Source organism: Cupressus sempervirens, chromosome 4 (assembly GCF_028749045.1).
Source record: "Cupressus sempervirens isolate cs-2001-9-10 chromosome 4, ASM2874904v1, whole genome shotgun sequence".
Classification (NCBI taxonomy): domain Eukaryota; kingdom Viridiplantae; phylum Streptophyta; class Pinopsida; order Cupressales; family Cupressaceae; genus Cupressus; species Cupressus sempervirens.
The window spans coordinates 254,427,853-254,453,020 of NC_143121.1; the positions used below are offsets into that span (position 1 = coordinate 254,427,853).

Sequence of the window (25,168 nt, forward strand, 5' to 3'; positions counted from 1 at the left end):
TGGATTTTCTCTTCCTCCTCTTGGTGTAAAACGTCCTCTGCCTCTACTGTGATCTGATCTTCCTCTTGTTCTTCCAAATGAAAGTTGAGTCTTGAAAGCATTCTCCAATGATGAAGTTCCCGAACAATTCAACCTTTGTTCATGTGATAAGAGAGAACCCATTAACTCATCTATTGATAGCAAGGAGAGATCCTTAGATTCTTCAATGGCTGCAACTCTTGAATCAAACTTATTTGGTAGACTTCTAAGTATTTTCTCTACAACTTGTTGATCCCCAAGGGTTTCTCCATATGATCTAATCTGATTTACTATCCCCATTGTTTGAGTGAAAAATGAGTTTATTGAATCTGAATCTTTCATTTGCAAATTTTCAAAATCTCTTCTAAGATTTTGTAACTTTGAAGTTTTTACCTTTCCTGTGCCCTGGTATGTTGATTGCAAGTTCTCCCATGCTTGCTTTGAGCTTGTGGCAACAGCTACTTTTGAAAATATTGCTTCTTCCACTGCCTGTTGAATAAAGAACAGTGCCTTAGCATCCCTTTTCCTATTTTCCTTTAATAAATCCTTTTCAGCTTGTGAAAGAGCTTGATATGCCTGCTGGTCTGCTAGTTCAGGGAACCCACTTTCAACTAAATCCCAAACATCCTGAGAATGAAAAAGTGTTTTCATTTTGATGCTCCAATAATCATAATTTTTGCCATTAAAAGTAAGAATTTGTGGCTGTGAAATACTTCCACTGGTTCCTGCCATGATTTAACAGTAAAACTTTTTGACTTGTAACCACTACAAACCCATTCTCTTCCTTCCTCACACAGAAACTACGATCTCCTCCTTAGATCTTTTTGCTCTCATTTGCCCTTCACCCACAATGACATCTGCCCAAAAAACAATGCTCAGAATTTCTACGGCTCTGATACCAATCTGATGGAAAGGGAGAGGACAAAAAATAAACGAACAGAACAATACGATGTGCTACCGCACAATAAACTATGTTATATTTCATTCCACTGTGATATCAAATGAGTACATACAACCTTTTATAAGAAAGCATACAATATTCTAGAGAAATTTACTATTAGCTGAGAAGACGAAACATCTACAAACTTCTAAAAAAATATTACAGCCGACTCTTTGAAAAAACCCTAAACCTAAACCTAACAATCTAGAAGCATAGTTTAAAATGAGAGATCTAGAACTCTAGATGAGAAGAAGCAATAAATGAAATAGTTGGAGTAGGCAAGGGCAAAGAAGATTAAACGGACAGCTGGAAGCCTACATCACCAACATCCGGCAGGATCTTGGCTGGCATGCAGCCCTTGGTGTACCTTGGTATTCCTATATTTTTCCTAGACCATGTTGATTCTTTATTGAAATGATTGCAGTGATAACGGAACTCCTACTTACACACCCGGTAGATTGACTCCTCGATTCAGGCGAGTTGTAACGGGCATAGCCAACACTATGCTTTGCTCTGATGATTGTTTCCCATCTTCACTTGACATGACTTCAGCAGACCCACTTCTTTTAGCCCTACTCTCATCTTTGCCCAAGTTATAGTCGTAAAGCCAATTAAGCCACATGAGTTTGAAGCGCCGAACGATATCCAAAACGCCAAGCCTTTCCAATCTGAGCCACCCCCACTCCAACACACGATCATGAAGGAAAGGATGTACACCCCGCAGGCAGTTGAATCTCGCCAGCTTCACTGAAAACCTCGCGGATAAGTAGATAAAAGAGAGGGTAGCAGAGCAGCCAACAATAATGGACGACCAAAACATGAACCAGGCCAGCTTACCATTGTTTTATGCGAGCATTGTATAAACTGGCGCCATGAAACCATAGGCCGTAAATGCATAGGAAGCACAAACCAGCAAGTTGTTGATGACCAAGAATAGTACCTTGTCTCCCGTCATAAGAGGTGAGCTCATCTGCCACATCAGCACCGCAAAGAGTCACAGAAAGAAGGCCATGCAATCGAAAATGATGAACATTTTAAACGAATCGATTGCAATCAGACTTGGCATGCCCAACATTTTCTCTCTCTCTCCGTTTATAAGATCCTGTCTTAAAACTGCCCGGAATTGTGAAGACTACGGTGAATGACATTGTGGCTAACAACACTGCCACCACTAATTCTTTGTCACGCCTTGCATCATATGTTTTGTCAACCATCTTAGTGGCATTCTTGTATTTTAGGTCACTCACCTTTGGAGCGCTGTACAGGAATGGCTTGTTCCGGGGAGGGTGATTACCCACGAGTGAAATTATCTGGTAACTTTCGTGGTACTTTGTGTTTTCTCGTGCAATGTCCAGAGCTGTTAGGCCTGCATCGTTGAACGCATCCTTGTTTATGCCCCGTATATTCAGCAACGAGATTACCATCTGTAATAATCAGATTCAAATTTAGACCTAAAATGAACATTGATAATTAAATCAGTTATTCAAAGAAATATTTGAGGGATTTAAATGCCAAAAAAAAATAGTAGATGTAAATGAGTTACACCTGAAAAATAGATAGAGGAACACAATACAAGATTTATCATGGTTTACTACAAATTGTGGCAGCTTTCACATTATGCAGAGTACTGAATTAATTATAAAAATTAAGTTACAAATGATGCAGTAATAGCAGCCATGCTTAAACATCACATACTAAGGAAGAAATTAAGTTTGGAAAATTAAATCAACTTTGACTATTTAACACTTTTAGCATAACAATTTAACCTTCCTGTGTCGTGTTTAAGCCGTGCAAGAAGCAGTATATATAAAGACTCTAATTAGATAATACATTGAAGAGTCTCCAAAACCAAGAGAACTGTTGACCTTTGCACACAATATTATTGTGAAAAACATTTTATTTTTATTTTATTTGTGTAATTATTTTTAATATTGCCATTTTAAATCACATTCCTATTATTAGAATGAAATACAAGATAGTGATAAAGTGCATCAGTAATTTTTTTTTACCTACTTAAGTGAAAAAATTAGACCTGCTTTAGGGCAGAATGTTGTGGAAGCCTCTAACAGTGATAGAAAATTTTATAATTAGATTTATATTATTTAATGTTAACACAAATATTGTTTATAGATCTGAAGGCTTAAAATATTAATATCTATTTATAAAATCATTTTTACTCTTTTATTCAGATAATAGATCTAGAGTATCATCCAAAATTCAACAAAAACAAAACTGTTACTTACCATTCTAATAGATTGAAAAACTTTAATTACATAAGAAAAATTCTCTAACAAAGTAATGTTTTCGTTGACATAGTTCATGTTTTATTCAATTGGGTTTATTTGTTCAAAGTGTTATCCTGTGAAATAAAAAAACGTAGAAAGAACATAAGAATTTTCTAAAGTATCATCCAAAATTCAAAAGAAAAAAGCTGTTACTTACCATTCTAATAGATTGCAAAACTTAAATTACATAAGAAAAATTCTCTAACAAAATAACGTTTTTGTTGACATAGTTCATGTTTTATTCGATTGAGTTTATTTGTTCGAAGTGTTATCTTGTGGAATAGACTATGTAGAAAGAACATAATAATTATTACAAACTCTGAAGACTTCATGAAAAAATGCAGCATCTAACATATCTTATTATAACGTTAGTCTGAATTTAAGACTAATAAAATGCTCAAGAAAGCCGAAGGTGGCTCTAGAAAAAAAATTCAATGGCGCTGACTAGAAATGCTTGGAAAGAAGAGAAACTTACATTAAAGTTCTTGTTCCTTGCTGCAATATGAAGGGGAGTGTCTCCCCATTGAAAGGGTTTTATCTTTGGAGGTTTTTCAGGTCCGTGCAGAGACCTCTCAAGTCCCTGATTCACCAGATCACATAAATCTAACTTGTCTGTTTTATTCAAGTAATCAACAATTCGCACTTGGCTAACTTGAGCGACTAAGTGTAGGATGTTCATTCCACAACTATTTCGTTCCATAACAGAATGTGGGTTGCTCTCTATCAACTCTTTTACTGCTTCCAGATGTCCCAATTTCGCTGCCATACAAATCGGAGTTTCTTGTTCACAATTAGGGAGCAAACAAAGCTTGGGCTGAAAAGCTACTAACTGTTTTATTATATGCACATAGTTTCTACCAACGGCTACATGTAAGGCCGTATTGCCATCTTTGTGACGTACATTGAGTAGCTCTTCTCGATACGGTGGAACTAGTATACACTTCAGCTGATCTGCATTTTATATCCAAAACCATTGTCAACTGACACATCCCTCTATAAAAACAAATATCTTATAGGACTAAGAAATTGTTGGATCTGATTTTAACCGATACATCTTTTCAAAAACAGCTAGCCCAACTTCGAATGCATTCATCAAATGTCCTTAGTATAGATATCAAATGAACATCCTTTTTGTAATTATTGCATCTATTGACAAATAAATTTTGTACTATTTTTTATAGAAATTATTTTCTTATTTTAAGTATTAATATTGTGAATGTGTTGTATTATTGAATATTAATATTTTGAGTTATAAAAAACGCTCAAATATATGATAAAAGATGGTAGATTTTATTAATACAATACAAAATGGTGCCTTTTGAAGATCTACAAACAATAAAAGAACCGACTCAACTTTGAATAAAAATTAAGCATAGATAAAATATGATAGTCTACAGACACAACCAAGGACGAAAACTGACTAATGAGTATACAATTCTTGAACCACCCTCATGCATAAGAGTGCATGCTACTCAGATGGCTTGTATTCTTAAGATAACATTACATGGGTGATCTTAGCTTCATATTTCAAATCTATGTAGGCTAATACAAATGATGAGAAATGAATAAGTAGAAAGAAATAGAATAATTTGAATCTCCTTTTTCTCTTTTATGAGATTCCTAATTATTTAAATTAACTTAAAAAATGTATAGCTAAATTAAAATAATAATTCTAGGAATAAGATTCAAGAAGCTACAATAATAAGGGAAAAAATCTTAAGTTCTACTTTGTTCTTAAAAATAAGGATAAATTTCATGATGCTATTGTTATAGTTTGTACTTTAGAGTTTAAAGATTTAAAAATCCTTCACATATTTAATAGACAATATATTTATAATAACAATTCAACAAAAATATAGGTTGTGTCACACTATTTTATTATTCATTCATTGAACTTAAGAATACTATGTAATATATATCTATAGACATTTTCTAATTAAGATATTTTTACATTATATAAATAAATTTGATGTTCAATGTTTCTAGTGTCTATGGAATTCTTTGTTATTCTATCATGCTTCATGGACACTTGAGAAACAAAAGAAAAATACTTGTAATATTAAAATGAAATTAATTTAATATTTATTTCAATATTATTGGAGGCCATATACATGCATTCATCAAATGTCCTTATTGTTTTCTCATTGTTCTATGGCTACAATATAGTGGTTTCAAGGCAACAATCTATCAAGAGTACATTAAATACATGTAGTGAAAATATTTATTCAATGAGAAAAATATCTTGTAAGATTGTTAGCTCATCATTATCATTTATTTTGGTTTTCAAAAGTAGATCACATTAATTATCTTAAAGTTGACTTCTAGATTTTATTAACACACTACTAAAATGTTTGGATTTTAGAAGTTTCTTGTAAACTGTGATAGATTTCAAATCATTAATCATCCATCAAGAGAAGAATATTTGAAGTCATTGATGTTTAGTATATTGTTTAATAAATTGTCATTGAAAATTTGTAAGATATTCAAATGGTTGAATGATAAATTTAAGCTACTTCAAGTGGTTTATTAATCCTCTCATCAAGTTCATTGAGATAACTTTGTAATTTGATCCTTGAAGATCTTCAAAACTTAACTTGTTCCTATATTTATAGAATTGGAAATCAATTGTATTAGTCATTCACATGTGAAATTTATTATTGTGGACTAAATTAGTCTATCTACAATCATGTGTGTATTGAAACTTAAAATGGTGTTGCTATACAAAATTAATAAAGGTGGCTATTGTTAAAATTCAAGTCATAACTTTTCTCTATTTAGACCAAATAAAAATCGCATATAAGGGTATGTGCAGGAGCATGGTCAATCAAGCTATGCTCTTAAGTGGCAATAAAAAATCAGCAAATTAGGGTTATGTCAACTTCGCATGCAACTTTCTATTGGTTATAAACTTTATATCAAAATGTTGAGAGAAAAGAATCTCTAGGAAATTGAATTTTATTTCTAAAATACTAGGCCATATATATATATATATATATATATAAACAAAAAAATTGGTTGGTCAAAATTTTGAATTTTAATGGAATACTGAAAAAAAATAGGGCAAAAATAAGAAGTAGATGTATGTTTGACCACCCTAATCAAAACCAAATGATAATATTTTTAAATAAAATTCTTGATAGAAGAAGTGGACTCATACCTAGACGTGACACATTTTTTGGGTATTTTTATTTTTAAAAAAATAATAATTATTAATTTTCTACTTTAGTAATTTTGGAATAAAAAAACTCTCATGTTTGACCATCTTAAACTCTAAAAATTTTAATTTTGATTTTTTTCCTTATATTAGAGAAGCATAGAATTTGATACATCTTTTCGATTTCAAAAATGTTGTATCATTTGAATGTTATAATTATTTTTTAAGCAGTGTGTCAATTAACTCTTTATACCTAACTCCATTTGGAAAATAAGTAGTAATTACTTACTAAAATCATAAGTTGACTAATTGTGCATTTACAAAAATGTAAAAATATTTTTCAGAAACCCTTTTCATTTCATCAAACTTTGGTAGAAAAAAATCATCAGCGACATGTTTGAAGTAAAAAGCACACATTTTGGAAGTAAGAAACACACAAGAACATGTCAAAATAAAATTTTCAGTACATTTTCAAAGTTGACCATAGATATAGTAGGTCTTATAAATGTATTAATTATTTTCTTTTAGTATTAGGATGGGTGGGGAAAAAGTTAGAATAGATTTTGAAACACTTTGAGACATTTTAGAGCTACGTATTTTTCAGATCGCCACTTTTTGGCACACCATAATCATGTACATACCCATAATTATATTTTTCTTTTTTTGTTAATTTTATAGAAAGTGCTTGAGGTTATTGGTGTAATGAAATAGAAAATGGCTCTTGCAAATATTGAATTCATTTTCATGAATTTAAACATGTTTGCTGATTTGAAGTATGCTAGTGTACAATTCAAGGTAATGTCCAATAAAAAAAAAATACAAATAATCTATTTTCCTAAAAAATGTTTCCTCTTTGAGAAGAAAATTGTTAGTTTATTTAAATATTCATTAATTATAGTTTATTTAAGATTATGTAGGAATATTCAATGCATAATAGTTTTTAATTGAGACATTTTTTTGAAGTATGCTAGTGTACAATTCAAGGTAATGTCCAATATAAAAAAAATACAAATAATCTATTTTCCTAAAAAAAATTTCCTCTTTGAGAAGAAAATTGCTAGTTTATTTAAATATTCATTAATTACAGTTTATTTAAGATTATGTAGGAATATTCAATGCATAATAGTTTTTAATTGAGACATCTTATAGTTTCCACCTATAGGTAAGTTTATAAAGACAAGGGATCAAAAATGGGGTATAAAATGTCATTTTTTGTCAAATACAAAAATACTAAATTTTGACGAGAAAATCAAAATAGTATGACTCAAAATTCTAAAACATGACAAAAAAGGAGAGAGTTGTAGTCTAGTTTTTAAACTACTATTTCTTTTAATGGTGAAGTCTAAGGCCCTAAAAAGGAGGGAACACAAAGTGGTCATCTTTTTTATGAAAAAATATAACTTTGTGTCTAGTGTGCTCCACCTAAAACTTAAATTTTTCTTTAAAAAATAAAAATTTAAATGTATATTTGTGTTTTAAAATTTTTATAAGTGAACACATTGTTAAAATGTGAAATTATTTTGTACCCCATTCAAAACTAATGAAATAATTAAAATTTATTTATTTTTAAAGTATGCAATAGTCAACTTTCTAAAAAAGTAACTTTTTGTGAAATATATCAAACAAGCCAAAATTTAAGGCTAAAATATTACACATTTGTTTATGAAATAAATTGGACATACACTCAAAAAAAATAAGAAATTAAATTCTTAATAGAAGTAGAGTCTAGAATAAATTATATTGTTAGATAGGTAACATGCTTTGGCTAATGATTTTCACAAACAAGAAATTGATGTCAATTAAAAGGAGAGGTTGACCAATCAATACATTTATTTACTACAAATAAACTAGTACTATTGCATAATTAGAAATATTAAAATATCAAATGTGCCTATTGATCTAAGATCTAGGCTCTTCCCTAGATGAGGGTAGTGTGAAAGCCTTGTAGGAATGGGGTGGAAGTTTCCTATGCAAATAAACCTTTGTGCTTTTATAGAAGTCAACTCTTCTCTTTGATCTTTTGTGGAAGTGTAGAAATTACACACAATACCAAGGAGATGTTCAAAATATTTTGAAACCATTTGAAACTTGCTTTCAAAAAAAATAAGAACATAATATTACAAAGATTACCGTGAAAAACAATAATCTCTTCATTTTTAGAAGAAAACAAACACAATAACTAGATCCTTGATACATGATAAGGAATTCATAACTTCCTATCAAAATCACCAACTAAGGCTCAAAGTAAATGTTCATATTGTCCAACTTAAACATTATTTCTAAATAATTACTTTCACTGAATGTCATGGTATAACTCTAGATTAAAACATTGAAAGAGTAAGATAATATGATCTAATAATTTGCAAGCCTATGACAAATCATAAGAGCCCAAAAAAAAAAATATTGGCTACATTCATATGAAAATATCATGTAGCATTGGAATATTTCAAAAACAAGGGAGAAATACATAATAAAATAAAACTAGACCTAGTCCAGAATAGCTCTTCTAGTGATTGTGTGAACATTACAATACTAGAGTTTGAAAAATAAAATTGTACCAATTTATGAGTTTTCCTCTATACCATGAATAAAAAATCTCTAGAAAAAATTTCTAGATACAACCACTTGAGATTGGAAAAAAAGAAGATCCTTGATTACAATGTTCATGTAGTCTTTTATCAAAAGAAACCCTTGAACCAAATCCTAAAACCACAACCAAAAGGGGGCTTTACATTTGTTCCATGTGAAAGCCTCATCATGATAGTCATTCCAACTATCTTAGACATGTTGGTCTCTACATCAATTTTTTTTTTCATGCATAGTATGGACACACTTCTACCCTTTTCAATTTTTTTTTAATCAAATTTTTCTCATGTGTGGAGTTAGTTGAGGTAGTTGGTCTCATTTTAAAATCAAATCTACCATGCAATTTTTTTTAACAAATTTAAAGAGGTATTTTTTCTATAAGGATGTAGATTCCAAATCTTTTTTGTATGATGTTACTGTACCCTAAACATGTGCCACGATGAAAGAACGTAGAAAAGAGAAGACTCATGTAGAGCCATTTAAAACCCCATACTTATGACATGTGGCATGATCATAGGATTTCTTGTGTCTTTTCATTTCTTTTAGCCTTAAAAACTCCTAGAAAAAGACATGTAGATCTCTCTATAGTGAGTGCACTATGAAAACTAAAAGAATTTGAAGAAAAGTAATTTGTAGATATGTTAAAATCTATTCAATTTTAGCATTCTTCTCCCAAATGTTTAGGGTCATAACATTTTAGTTGCTACTCAAAATATGCTTTCAAGACATATAAAATAAGTCTTTGAGCATAATTCCTTTGGCATATAAATTTAAGGGATGTATGACAATTTCAACTTGAGATTCTACTCTTAAGGCCTCTTAAGATAAAAGTACAAAGTTGTATCACCTTCCATCTTGACTTATCAAAATGACTTAATTTGAGTATTTCTATCCAAAAATAAATTTCATTCAAACATATGATCTAGAAAAAATCATTCTAGCTGAGTTATATATGATCTCATACTTTTTCAATTATAAATATCTATTAAATGCATGTTTTATACTAGTTAGTATCCAATTACTAAAGAAATCAAATTATTTTAGAACATTGATGTTTCAATAACTCTTACTATATTTCATGATTCATTTTAGTAACATCTAAACACCACTTAATAGTGCTCAAAGTTAAGAATATTGTCATATATAGTTTAAAGTGTTATAATTAGATATAGTATATAGTAATTTAAAAATTCTAAAAGAGCATATTTGAACACTAAAAAGCATGTTGATTTTGAGAAAGAATTTTTAAAAAAATTGTATCAAAATAATTTTAAATTTTCTAGCAAAGAGAGTCCTCTTCTAGAATGTATAATTTTTCTTCTAGTTAGAATAGATCTATTTTGAAAAAAGTAGTGGGAGATGAAAACTATCAATATTAGGTGAGTTGAGATTTGAATCATTATAAAAGAGAAAATATAGGTTTGAAGCTAATTTTTATTTTTGATTGATCTAGCTATATATGTTATCTATAACATAGTCTAAGTTAAAATGGAAATAAATTTATTTTCATATAGTCTTGTGGTGTGAACTAAACCCCTAATTTTTAGTATTTTTGAGCAAGTAAAAAATTATCAATAAAAATTAGGAAAATATATCATTTTTTATTCTAAATAATTCTTAAAAATTATAATCATAAACTTTATCCATTTTTACACATTTCATTAATTTAATTTATTTTCAAATTCTTAATAATAATACCAATTTTATGTCATTTAAGGTGAATAGTTATACTTTTGGTAGCCTTTTGCTTTACAAAAGGGTGAAATAGGTTTGTTCTTTTACCCCTAACAATATACTTTTCTAAAATATAGAAAAATGGTGAAATTTTTTTCTATTAGTTTTTCTCAATTCTACTCAATATGTCACCTTTGTGCTACCTCAAATGGCCAAAAATGCCTTTAGAATGTGTTTCACAAAAAAACTTTTTTGATATTGATAATGATCACCAACTTTTCCAAAATGTGTTTTAGAGTAAAATATAATTTTTATTCTTACAACAATAATGTCAAGACTCTTGTAAGATTGTATAGAGAAAATTACAATGATAACATACTATATATAACCTTTTTCAACTAATTTATAACATAAATATATAAATGATTTATAAAATAACATTTGGAAATTAATATATAATAGAAGAATTATCAAAAAAATTACTAAAAATATTTCCAAAACTTCTTATAAAATACAATTGACTTTTGCACCTTATATTACCTTATATATATAGACACACACGCGCGCGCGCGCGCACACACACACACACACACAGAATAGTGAGGCTATATGGAGTTCATTAAAATTGAATTCTTTATATCCAATGTATCATTTATAATATTTTTTTAGAAAATAATTATTTTTTTAAATCTTGATAACATCATACTAAGATAAAATATGAAACTTAAGTTGAGGAAATCCCAAAAATGGTGGAGGAAACTGCTACTAAGGATGAAGAAGTTGAAAGGGCTAAAGAAGAGGAGTAGGCAATTGAGGAAAATCAAATTGATGTCAACTTGGCACTGAATTATGATATCCAAAGAACTAAACAATAAGCTAAGCAACAGGTCACAGAAGAAAATAAAACCATGGAGGATCCTCTAATCAAAGTGTAGAGTAGGATGGATTGTATGGAGAGGAACTTCCCTAGATATATTAAGGACCTCAATGATAAATTTAACATCCTTGGGAAAAAGCTTTTGATGGCCATTACTGGTATTGAGGTCAAGGTTGCATTTTTTACTATTTGCAAGGTTTAAATGGAGATGATGAGAAGGGTTGTCTTCAGAACCATCACAAAAATGATCAAATAGAAGAAGGTTGGTCATATTGTAGACAATAAGTATGATGAAGAAAATATCATTGAGGAAGTCATGAGGTTACTGGAGCACCTCACAAACTTGGTTAATGATTAGGAGAACATCAAAAAGGCCTAATTGAGGTGGCTCTATTTATTTTGTTTATGTGCTATTGGTAGATACTGTGCTTGTTATGATAACATTTTTACATTTTGATTTATTGTTGTTTTCTCCCATGTACTTATTTCAAGAAACATCTTAAGTATCTGTTACCTGAATGTGGGAATCCAATCTTGGTTAGGATAGAAATATTTTATATGATGTAGTAGTATTAGTATTATGGTCTAGCACATGAATTACTCTAGAAAATTATAGTTATTTTTAAAAAATTTCGTTAACTGGAAGAGCTCTAGTTGTTTGGGCTACTATTGTTCTTCTCTGCTACTTGGTTGTAATAATCCCGAGTAGTGAAGACTCTTGTTACTTTGTTGTTACTCAAGTTGAGGATCTTTTTCTTGACTTTAAAATAGAAAAATACATAAACTACACTACATTAAGTGAAAAATTTATAATTATGCTTGACAAAAATATGTATTCTCAATTCTATGCATGAATAGGCTACTAACACTAATATTGTACTAGTTTTAGATACTATGCTTACTATGATAAGTGTTTTGAAAAAAATATTTGTTGTTTTTTCTTCCATGTAATAATTTCAAGAAACAACTTAAGTATCTTTTACTTAAACTTAGGGCCCCAACACTGGTTGAGTTGGATTTTTTATATATTCTTTAGTAGTCTTAGAATTTTTGTTTGGGACATGAATTAATATAGAAACTTATAGCTATTTTTTATTAAAATTTTTTTACTAGTAGAGCTCTGGTTTGTTTGGTCTAGTGTTGTTGTTCTCTATTGCCTAGCTATAATGGTATAGGTGAGTAAAAACTATTGTTATTTTGTTTTTAGTCAGGATCATGGCCCTTTCCCTACCTCTTAAAATAAAAATATATAAACTATACTACATAAAGTGTAAAATTTACAATTATGCTTCAAAAAAATACTTTTTTTACTAACACTAATAAAAGAGTTTGTACTCTTTATTGAAATTCCTATTCTGAAAACTATTTGTATGATAAAATTAAAAAATAATACTTAAAAGAACCAATGAATACACATAAACATCCAAAATTAGTTGAAATATATTTTGTGGTCAAATACCCTATTCCATATGATATGATATGTTGAGATCATAAAGGCACCAAACATGTTTTATCTCATTAAAGTTTTCATATACAACCTTGCACAAGAGAATAAAAAACTTAAAGTCATAATAATTTATGCACAATGATAAAAAGAGAGGATATGTTGTTCAAAGTGCCTATGTAATCTTTAATATATTATACCCAAAGTCCCTATATAATCATCCATGTATTAAGCTTAAGTACCCATATAATCATCCATATATTAAGCTCTAATTGACTATATAATATAATCTTTAAAATATTGTGTTCAAAGAGTCTATATAATCATTTATATATTATGGTCAGAGGGTCCATATATTAAATTCAAAGTTCCTATAAAATATTCAATACATAATGTTGAAAGTTTATATAATCATCCATTTATATTAAGTTGCAAGTTCCTATATAGTCTTCCATATATTATATTAAAAGGCCTATTGTGGAAAAAACCCCAAAAAATCCCTAACTTTCTTGCATTCTTAAAACCTTCGATAAGCATCATCTTCACGTACCCAAATTTGATAAACATAGATCATCAAATATTGATTCTCATTTCCATCAGATTTCTTACTAGAATCTTTGAAAGAAAAATCAGGATGAAGATCAAAATCACATCCTTGGTAGTAGAACAACCATGAAAATCCAAATTCCAAACACCCATTAAATTTTTAATGCATCCTTTGAGTCAATTTAAGAGAATGTTTATTCATTCCATGTATTAATTTCTTTGTATATTTCTCCACTACTGCTTCTAACTCTCTTTCTAGCTTTGCAACACAAGAAGGAGTAAAGGGATAAACCTTAGCCCCAAGGAGAGTAATAATGGCACTTGCATCTTTTGTGACGATCCCTCCATCAGGTCCAACTATGATCAAAGATAGAGATCCTTTATTCTAAAAGTACTCGCTCAGATTTCTCTTTTAATTTGTTGAAATATTATATTGCACTAGTTGTCCCTAGAGTTCTGCATCCACCTACCCAGTCTGATGGTCTACAAGTGTAACAATCACAAACATTATACAAGAAGGTGAGTTCAAATTTTAAATTAGAGGGATGTTTTTGAATTGATATCAAGACAAAAAGGAGGGAATTTTCCTTTCATTATATAAGTCATATCCAGACATTTTGAGATTCAGACAAACAGAAGTAATGGTTAATAGAACATCAAAGGCAAGAAGTTTGATCAAATCCAATAGCAGCAACTATATGACTTTTTGGGTTCTTTTATGAAAGTAATATTTTTTCCTAAATGTGCATTGATTTACCTAGGTTTATTGTATGCATCCATACATTGTTGTAAGTTTGATTCAAGTATTTAGATTCTTTGTTATTCTAGGGTTTACAGTTTATTCTCCAAGTTTGTATCAGTTTGATTTAGGTAATAGAAAGTAAGAAAGCATACTTACAAATCTCAATCTATTGTGTCTTAGATCTTTTCTACATTAATACATTTTGTTGTGCATGTTTAGTAATTCTTGGAAAAGGAGGAGGAGGATCGGTTAACTCATTTACATATTTTTGGAATGTTGTTCTTCCTCCCCACATTACTTGGCTTGTGTGTGTTTGAGTTGAGTAACTTTGCTTCCATTGGTAGAGCCCCCTATTTCCAAGTTCCCTTTAGTGACTGAGCTACTTAGCACTACTTGTAACTTGACACTTTACATTTCCAAGGAACTCGACATTTCCTGTCACTTGACTCCTCCCTACTAAGTGACTCCTCTACTTTTTTGGGTTGTGATTTTTTTGAAGTTCTTACATGGTATTAGAGCTATAAGGCCCCACATCCTTGTAAATTTGGTCATTTTTTTTGGGTTTTTGACATTGTTGCGTAGGAGACATGGGTAGAGATGCAAGGAAGACTTGGTAGAAGTCACCATCCTTTAATGGACAAAATTATGACACTTGGGCAAAGAAGATGAGAACCATTATGCTTGAAAATGGCTTGATGGAGTTTGTAGTAAATGGGTTCAATGATGTAACCAACCCAACACAATATGCTACCCTCACCAAACATCAAAAGACTTTGTTGAAGGAGTCAAAATTAGGGATGTAAAAAATTTCATCTTGATTGAGGCAGCCATGATAGAAATAGTTTTTTCTAACATAGAAGTAGCTAATTATTCAAAGGAAGCATGGGATATCCTTTAGAAAAATTTCAAAGGGAGTGATAAAGCTTTTTTAGTTAAGCTACAAATTATTAGAAGGGATTTTGAGAACCTTCAAATGAAGGATAATGAGTCTATTGCAGATTTTAACTCAAGGACTTCTGGCTTAATAAACTAGTTGAAATCAAATGGAGAAGATTATGAGGAGAATAGAATAGTGGAAAAGATATTGAGTGTACCTCCAAAGTATGATTGAATCTTGTAAGGAAAAATAGTTCACTACTTTGACAATGGATGAGTTGATGGGTATTCTTCAAACCCATAAGCACTAGATTAATAGATCAACAACATCTTCCCAAGAGCAAGCATATGATCTCAATCCTTTTCTATCTATAGCTTCATGTTTGCACATGAACTCTTTTTATCTTCTTCTCTCTTGACATATTATCTAGGTTAAGATCATCACTATATAAAGATTTTCATGAAGAGTATTCTATATAATTCCATGCTTTACCTCTTCATCCTAATTGCTAAACACACAACATATGGATTTGTGATCTAAAATGCATAAATGTTCTATAACAACCTCTGAAGGTATTAAATTTTCTTTAAAAACCTCTTCAAAAATTAAATATTCTTTCCAAGTTAGCTTGAATTGCTTTGCCTAAAATTATGTTCCATTCCTAACATTCATCATAACTCTGTGTAGCTCAGCCTTTGCTTTTTCCTAATGCTTGGCATTGTTATTTCTTGGCCTTCATTGTGCTTGGTACATACTAAGTAACTCAACACTTTTGATCTTAAAAATTTACTCGATCACTAATGAGCTCCATTCATATACAAAAATACTCTATGACCCCAAAAAATTGCTCACCTCCGATAGAGCTAGGTACATACTTACTTATGTACATGACTCGACTTATATAGAATAGTTTGGTCATAGTGATTACCATCTAACTCTACCTTGTAAATGGCTAACTAGCTCAGTTAGAGTAATGACCATCTCACTCTACCTTGTAAATGACTAAGTAGTTGACACTAACAAACAACAATGGTTAGAGACAACAATAGGTTTCATCAAGAAAGGTAAATATTTATATATATTTTTCTTCTTTTAAAGATATATTTTTAAATTAATTTCAAGATTGATTCCTTAATCAAGGTATTCACCAAGGAAATTCATCCCCAAACAAACAAAACCAATCTTTTTTGTGTGCAAGAGTGGGATATTTGAATTAAAACCACAAATTGATAAACAACTTATCAACCCTTTCTCCAAAGAAGCTAGGTCAATTTTGTTACAATGACCCAGTAGCATGCCCATCTTCCCATAAAGTATCTAGACACTTTACTAGCAAGTCAACATGTTCCTAGAGGTCTAAAAATATAGGGTTATCTAGGTCTTTCATCGTGATTTTTGATCCACAATCCAAATTTAGTTACAAATCAATGATTTTTAAAAGTGAAAAGACATCTTCTCTTGCATATTTTCAGATAATTTATTCATAATTTATTTAATTGCTTAGCATAGGCTTATTTTCATATTTTAATTGGGTCAACTACGTATATTTAGCACCTAGATCTATCTTACTCTTATCATTAAATCAATTGGTTTAATTTAGAATTCACATTGTAAATCTTAAATCAATTTATATTTTGAATGAAAGAGGACTTGATTGCATAGTTCCTTGATATAATTTGGGTTTCTAATTTTCTTCCTTTCATCTAGTTCTGTGTTTCTAATATAACTTGGGGTTATGTTGAGGATTATGTTTCGAAGCCCCTCTTTCTCTTGTATTAAATGACTTAGTATATGCATGTTTGGTTAATGAATACATCCTAGATAGTTCAAATTATAGAATTCATCAACAAATCCATTTCCTCACTAAGAAATATTTGATCTTAATTTTCTAATTTGGATTGATATTGTCTAGCTCACTTTTTAATTTGAATATAAAATTAACCTACTAAGTGACTAGGTCGAGAATGGACCTTGTCTTGTTTATTTTTAATTTTAGATAATGGTTCACATGATTCTATTTTTTGAATTTTGTTGACATTATTTAGAATCTTAGAGCCCATGTTATAATAAAATTTATGTTAAGTTACTTTTGGGTTTTTCATGGAACCCTTGGAATTTCTTTAAGTCTTACTATTAGGTCCAAAGAAGGCAATCATAAATAAGAGGGGGGTGAATTAGTTATACTAATTATATCTCAAAACCTCTTAAACATAATATATATCTGAATGATAAAAACTAAATGCCATAACCACAACACATAACACTTGAACACAAGATTTTTTCTTGAGGAAATCAATTAAGGAAAACCTTAGTGGAAGTCTAACACACAGGATGATTTACTTTTCTAAAAGTATTTCCTATTTAGGTGAATAAGATGATAAAAAAGGTTCACTTATACCCATAGTCTTAAAACACAATCTATAGGAACACTTTTGAGAGAGCACTTCTCATAATACAATTTTAGATATAGCCTTCAAATGGGTTTACCAATCTATGCTACAATTTATAAACAAGCTGGAAAACTAGTCCATTACAATCAAATAGGAAAATATCATCTTTTATATATATCTATTTTTAATGAATTATAATTTTCATTCACCTCTCTCATATCACCCTCTCTCATTTATACTAATTAAAAAGAATGAACAACCACTAGGTACATTAGATGATCTAGTACTAAACAATGAACTCAAATATTAACATGGTCCAAAATAAACATGGTTAAGACTTAGATAGGACCCAAATTCTCATTCATGAACACACTTCACCATTTCCAATACAAAAATGTTTTTTGCAAGATGTTACACCATCAAGTCAGTGAGGACCAAAATAAAGAAATTTTACCCACATGCTATCAAAATAACAATTCATATCTTGTCAATCAATGTGGACCAACAACATGATTGAAGAAAAAAATCAAGAAATATAAATATCATCAAGAACCTTTGCATCAATTCTGATTCAAAATCCAAACTCATATTAGCACCAATCATCAAGAACATTGTGCTACCAAGTTTTGTCACATAAAAAGATAGCTTATTGAAATAATAATCATTGAAATAATAATCATGAGCAATAGGAACTACACAAAAAATGATAAGGCACAATGATAATACCATCTTAGCAAGATTTGGATGATTAAGTCAAACTCATACCAAGCTAAATACTGAACCTCTACACATTGTAACACTAAAATACTAGTAAAAAACAACTTGACCAAAACTTAGTCAAATCAACATGTGAACCTCTATAAGTTGACAATAATCAACAAAATACATCTAAAAACCATTAGCATTAACCACAACAATATTTATTCAATAGATTACCCAAGCCATTCAAATCACCAAACTGGACATAATACATTGCCTACAACAACAAACTATATTTTGACATCAATGATAAAATAGTAATGTCAAAAAACATCAACACTCTTTGGCATGCTCAACTGAATCTCTTACACTTACATGTATGCATGATCAAGTAATAATAATGGTTTGTTTCCTTAATTTTATATGAAATTTTGTTATGGATATTAATTTATGCTTCTAATATTATATCTCTATTTCAAAACAAAAATAAGTTCATATTTAACCTTATGTTTTAAGGGTTTCTTGGTGGAGTATTACATTTAATGTATTCAAAAACTCATCTATTAAAATGTTTAATGAATTATGTGAGTTCTATTGACATTGCCTTTATGTACCCTATAATGTAGAATGGAATGTCTTGTTGTTAATTACCTTCATGTAAGAGCTTTTTGATATACAAATGACTAAATATTTTATTTTTTAAAGAAAAAAATAGCTTTCTCTAGGGTTGAGAAAATAATCAAGTGTCTTGGGTTCTACATTGAATAATTTTGGCATGTTATGAATAGGCCATAAATGCAATACTACATTCAATAGAATATAATAAACAATTATGCAATTTTTAGTCAATTAGAAAGAAGCACCAAGGGGAGTATGTTAAAATGCATTGCACAAAGATGGAAGGATATATTAATAATATTAAGAGAAAGTAACCTCATTCTGTATGTAAATTTCATTTAGAGATTTAGAAGATTAATATAAATATATTTAGTTGGTAGGAAGGAGTTTACCTAAATCTCATTGATCTTTGATCCTCCATTATTATTGTGTCTTATACCAAATTGGAGAGGATCTTAGTACGATGCTAGCAATGAGGATCCCAAGTAAATGCAAATAAGTAGGCCTAATTGAGTCTACTATCATACCCTTACACCAATCTTAGAATTACTTTCCGTGATGACTTTAGAGAGGTAACTTTTTCAATGGATTATTTATTCTGACCTTCTTTAAGACAAGTTGGGAAGTTAGTAAAGGGGAATGTTGGGCTAGTTTAATTATCTTTATATTAGAGTACTTTTTCATTTATACTTATTAATTAAATCATATTGATTTAATTAATTAAGTTTCTTTTACTCTAGTTACTTAAGCTTCATTTAGGTACATTATTAATTAATTAGTAATTAATATTGTGCAACCTAGCTTTTTCGTTTAGGGTTTCTATCTCACCTTTATAAGATTGAGCCTTGTACTTTTCTCATTATCTATTATGCATTTTTCACATTTGAGAGCAACTTTTCTTCTGTCTCCATTATTCTTCTCTTGTCATAGGTTATTGGCTAACAAGTTCTTCTTGGGTTGTGTAGAATTGAAATTAATTAAGTCTTTCATCGTATCAGAGCCCATATTTGTGGCTGCTTGTTCTTGATTTGAAGAATTTCTAGAGCTTCAAGGGTTTGATCTTTCAGAAGTTTTTTTGGTTGGATATGGGGATACACTTTTGTGGGAGGCCTCTTGAGCCAAAATAGACCTCACCAACGAAATTAGAGGATTAATCCAGATAATTTTGATATAAAATTTGACCTATTTTGGCTACTGGAGCAATCTATAAAAAAAACTTGACCATTGGCACACATTCTAAGGTAAATTTTAAAAAAATATAAATGTGCAAACATTTTTTTAAGAAAAATTGCATTTAAATTTTTTTTTTTTTAATTTCAACCTTTTTGAAAAGGTGAAATACAAATCTCATTTCAAAAAGGTTGCATGCATTTTAAAAAGTTTTTATCAACTTTGAAAAAGTTGATTTAACATTGACAAAGGTATGCATACTGCGTCTGGCATACTACACTATCAGTCGATGTCATCAAACTATGTCAGGCGTCAGTCAACATCAGGCATACTGTCTCGATGTCAGTCGACATCATCAGAGGGTACGCACAACAGCATACCACACCTTTTTTGGCATTTTAAAAAAAAAAAATTTAAAAACTTTGTTTTTCTCTCCAAAGAGTTTTTAGTAAGATTCGCTTTTTTTAAGATCCAGCTTATTTGGTGAGATTTTTGAATATCCACCAAATTTGGCACACTTTTTGGCTTTTTGCACATGCAAATTTTTTTTCCATTTTTGGGCATGCATTTTGAGATGCCACATCAGTTCACAGTCAGCTAGTGATGTCAGCGCCCAGTCAATTGCCACAACAACTATCAATCATCTAGTGACATCAGTACCCAATCACACCACATCAGTGTAGTGTAAGTGATGACATTATCAAAATGTCATATGATGGCCGTACAGCTGTCAAATATTTTCCCATGTCTGTAATTTTCCAAAGAACTCTTTTTTGGACCTATAGTTAGTTTTTTGGCCATAACTTGGGCATACGGAGGTCTTTTTTTGATCTGAAAGAAGTGTTGGAAAGCTAGTTCAGAGATAGAGAAAATGGTATTTGTTTTGTTTGATTTCAAGTTTATTTGGACTTCCAATTTTTGCATAGAAGTAGAGACTTCTATTTCCCTCTTCTCTGCATCCAAAATCCAGGTTCTTTTCTCAATTTTTATGCTTTTTATGGTTGTTTTTTTTGGTATTTGAGGGATATCATTATTTGTTGTAGGGGGTGCATTTTCTTTTCTATACTTTAATTCAAAATAAGACCCTTCTACTTCCATCTTCTTCTCTCAATGATAGACTCTTATGTTGCCTACCTTACATCACACAACTACCATACTTGGAAAGGATAGATGACTAGATTGCTTATGGAAAATGGGTTATGGTCATGTCTCATTGTAGCTTAGCTAGTTTTATAGAGGCCTTACAAGCTTTTTATGTAACACAATAAAATGGATGAGGCAATGGGCCTCATTGCAATGAATATTTCAGAGGGGTTATTGTTTCACCTGGATGGTTTGAATACACCTAGGGCTATGTGGGACAAGTTTTCAACCTTATTTGGAACAATGAATCAGTTCAAGATTCTACTAATAGATGTAGAGTTTACCTCCTTGATTCCTGAATCCTTCACTAGCATTGAGGATTTCTTGATGAAATTCAAGTCTCTTCGATCTATGTTACAGGTTGCTAGAAAGACAAAGTTAGATGATGAGTGTATCTTCCTGATACTTTCCAAGCTTCGAGGTCCTTATCAGATTTTCACTTTGACCTTCTACTCCACTATGGATTCTCTAGGTGCATGACATGTTATGCCCTCTTTCAAGACCTTTTGTGCTCAATTGACTCATGAGCAATCAAAGCTCACTCAGATGGATTCTCTTATAGGTTCACAGTCATAGGCATTGCTTGTCAAGCCACCTTAGAGTACACAGAAACTAAAGCAGATATCAGATTCCTCTTCTTAGCACTCGACTGGCCCACCATCTTCTTCTAAGAAGGAGAAACAAAAGACCGAGAGACCTACATGATCCTATTGTCAGAAGGGAACACATCATGAGTCACTTTTCTATCAAAATAAGTTTGATGGTTATGAGAAATAGATGCCCTTCTTCAAAAGAGAAATCTTTCCTCTCCATCATCTTCTAGCTCATAGGGGTCTGCTTATCAGTCTTCTTCTATCAATCCTATAGCTGGACAAGATCTTGGAAAAGGACATGCATTATAGGCTTCTTTCACATCCCCTTCACAGGCCCCTTGGATACTAGATTCAGGTGCTTCTCACCATATGTCATCTTCTCGAGAGATCTTCTCTTCTTTTGAGGCTTCTCCTATTCCTTGTATTATCATTGGAAATAACACTATTATGATAGTCTATGGGAAAGGCACTGTATGCATTCAAGATGGAACATTCAATGATGTGTTGTATGTTCCATCTCTATGTACAAACCTTCTCTCAATTTATCAGATTTATCATAGTGGGTCTAGGAAGACAGTTGAGTTCACTCCTGATTTAGTTTTCATCTGGGATAGTATGATAGTAGGTATTGATGCTATAGGGATAGTTGATCTTTCCACCCATCTCTACTCCTTTTCACACTTTGGTCCACCTTTGCCAAAGCATGACTCTCCTCCTTTGAGAGAGCATCATGTGGTACAGTCAGGTTTCTTGAACCTTTGTGTGGTTCCTAAGACTACTATTGTGATTTCCTTGCCACCTTCTCTTGAGCTCTTTTCTGTTCAGCAGAGTTCTTCTTCAACATTGCTTGATCCTCTAGCTCCATTCATTGAGCCACCAAGTACATTTGTTGAGGAATTTATAGAGGACATTCATCTCCTCTTTCATGATAGTGTTTGCACACCTATCATACCACTTACATTGGGGATTCCCTTTCAGGATCCTCATTTCTACTCCTTTGAGCATCAGCTTGGCCTTCCAGTGACACCTCAACTTTTGAGGTTCCCTCTATAGTGTCCACTGACTTTCACTCCTCTGCATTGGAGTCACATTGGTTTGTTCATTGATCTAGGGATTCTTTCATTCTGGGGGGGCTTTGGAGCCTCAACCCTCTCTCATGGGGATTGGGGGTGGTGGTGGTTGAAGTCACGTATTGTACTTATGGCTTTGACAGAGTCTCTTGAAGTCATTACATCTCTTTTTGGAGAGGATTTTTTTTCCCACTGGGTTTTCTCCTTTGCTCTAGTTTATAGAGATTTCCTTGTACTAGGTACTTGATTAGGCCTTGTTGCTAGGACCCACTTGTTTTTGCTTTCATAGCTTTTCTTTTCTAGGTAAGCTTACTCCTTGCTTTCAGCTTAAGGGGGGGTATTAGAGTATTTTTTTATTTATACTTATTAATTAAATCATATTGATTTAATTAATTAAGTTTCTTTTACTCTAGTTACTTAAGCTTCATTTAGGTACATTATTAATTAATTAGTAATTAATAATGTGCAACCTAGCTTTTTCATTTAGTGTTTCTATCTCACCTTTATAAGGTTGAGCCTTGTACTTTTCTCATTATCTCTTATGCATTTTTCACATTTGAGAGCAACTTTTCTTTTGTCTCCATTATTCTTCTCTTGTGATAGGTTATTGGCTAATAGGTTCTTCTTGGGTTGTGTAGAAATGAAATTAATCAATTTTTTCACTTTATATCTTATTTCTATAGACTTTTTTAAAGATTGTTATGTGCCTAATATATTTATGATGCATGATACTTAACTATTTTAGTATACTAAAAGACATATATGAGACACCATTATATGAAAGTATTAATATTCTATGGTAATATGATTATATGGATAGTTATTTATTAAAATGTAATTAGAAAAGATGAACATGTTTTGATTTTTCTACTAACAATTTGGTCCAACACAAGGGCATTATAAATTAGCTTACTTCTTACTAGTGAAGACTGTCAAAAGTATTGCTTGCATATAGTAGTGTAGGATAGAACCAGTCAAGTGCAGTGAAACTACTTTGTTGATATATTAGAAGATAAGGGATGATAGAGACCCATTTGATAGAATCTTTCTATTTACAACTAACTATTTATGTTTTTGTTATCATGCAAGGAATGCATAATTATGCTATTTAATTTTTTATTCTATACAATCCTCGTATAATTCTCTAGTGTTTGTTAGATCTTTATAATTTAACAAATATCCCTCTATATATTATGAGCTGATAATGTCCTAGTTAAATAATTTATTTGTTAGGTAGTCTCATATATGTAGTTTCATGTACTTGAAAATAGTTAACGTCATTGTAAATATATTGATATATTTATCTAAATATATTATCTTTTATAACTAGTACACATACATGATTATATGAAGTTTCTTTAGCTTCTAGCTTTTCTTGATTGTAACTTGATTTTCCTTAGGGTGGGTACTTGAGGTACACGTCATTAATGTTTCTTTTACAACTTGCAGTGGCCATAGGCCTATGTATCTCATTCACTTGAATTCAACATAATCATTTTATCATTCAAATTATTATATAATTTTATAACCTTTGGAATAAACCATCTACAAGGAGCAGGCCAATGAGTTGACAAAGAGAAAAACAATATTTCCTATTGGATTAAATAGAGATACCCATCAATGCATGAAAACAACATTTTTGAATAATTTGGATATAATTATAGGAAATAACATGAATAAATTTTACGCTAGTTTTACTGCAAAGTAAAGCATACCTATATTAAAAAAATAAATAGGAGAATCCTTCATACCATGTAATAAAGTAATACTAACAAGGTACAAACCTTATTTTTTATTTATGATACGATAAATATCACTTATAACTTCCTAAGCCTTTGTTAAAATACATAAGGATATTTCAAGGATGTTCATTGGCACCATAACCTCTAATAATACTTGTACTAAAGTGCTAGTAGTTGTGCACTTCTAGCCTAATAGAATAAGAGAAAGAATTATGTGACATCAAAGACCTAATATAATTTCTCATTGATTTGTGTATCTAATAGTAGTAAAGCAGACCAGTAAATGTTCTTATAATACTTTATTTAAAAAAATCTCATTCCCTGTCTTCAACTTCACAGGAGACGATAATTCCAAAATTCCAATCATCTTGAAAGTTTATATATGCTTTTAAAAATTGCGTAAATTATAAATAGATGTTAATAATGAGAGGAAGAAAAGTTAATTTACCATTTTTCCTTCAAACTTATTTATTTAAACCTATAGTTTCAAGCAATTTAACTTATTTGAGTGATAAATTGTAACAATTTTGATATAAATAAAAAAATATATAAAATGAGTTTGATTTAGAAATCTGTGCATTTGCTTGTTATTAGCATTGG

At 30.7% G+C, this 25,168-nt stretch overlaps 1 pseudogene; it reads right to left on the reverse strand.

Moving 5' to 3' along the window:
• Positions 1-1,400: 1,400 nt before the first annotated feature.
• Positions 1,401-25,168, reverse strand: part of LOC149560946 (uncharacterized) — a 52,138-nt pseudogene continuing 28,370 nt past the window's right edge.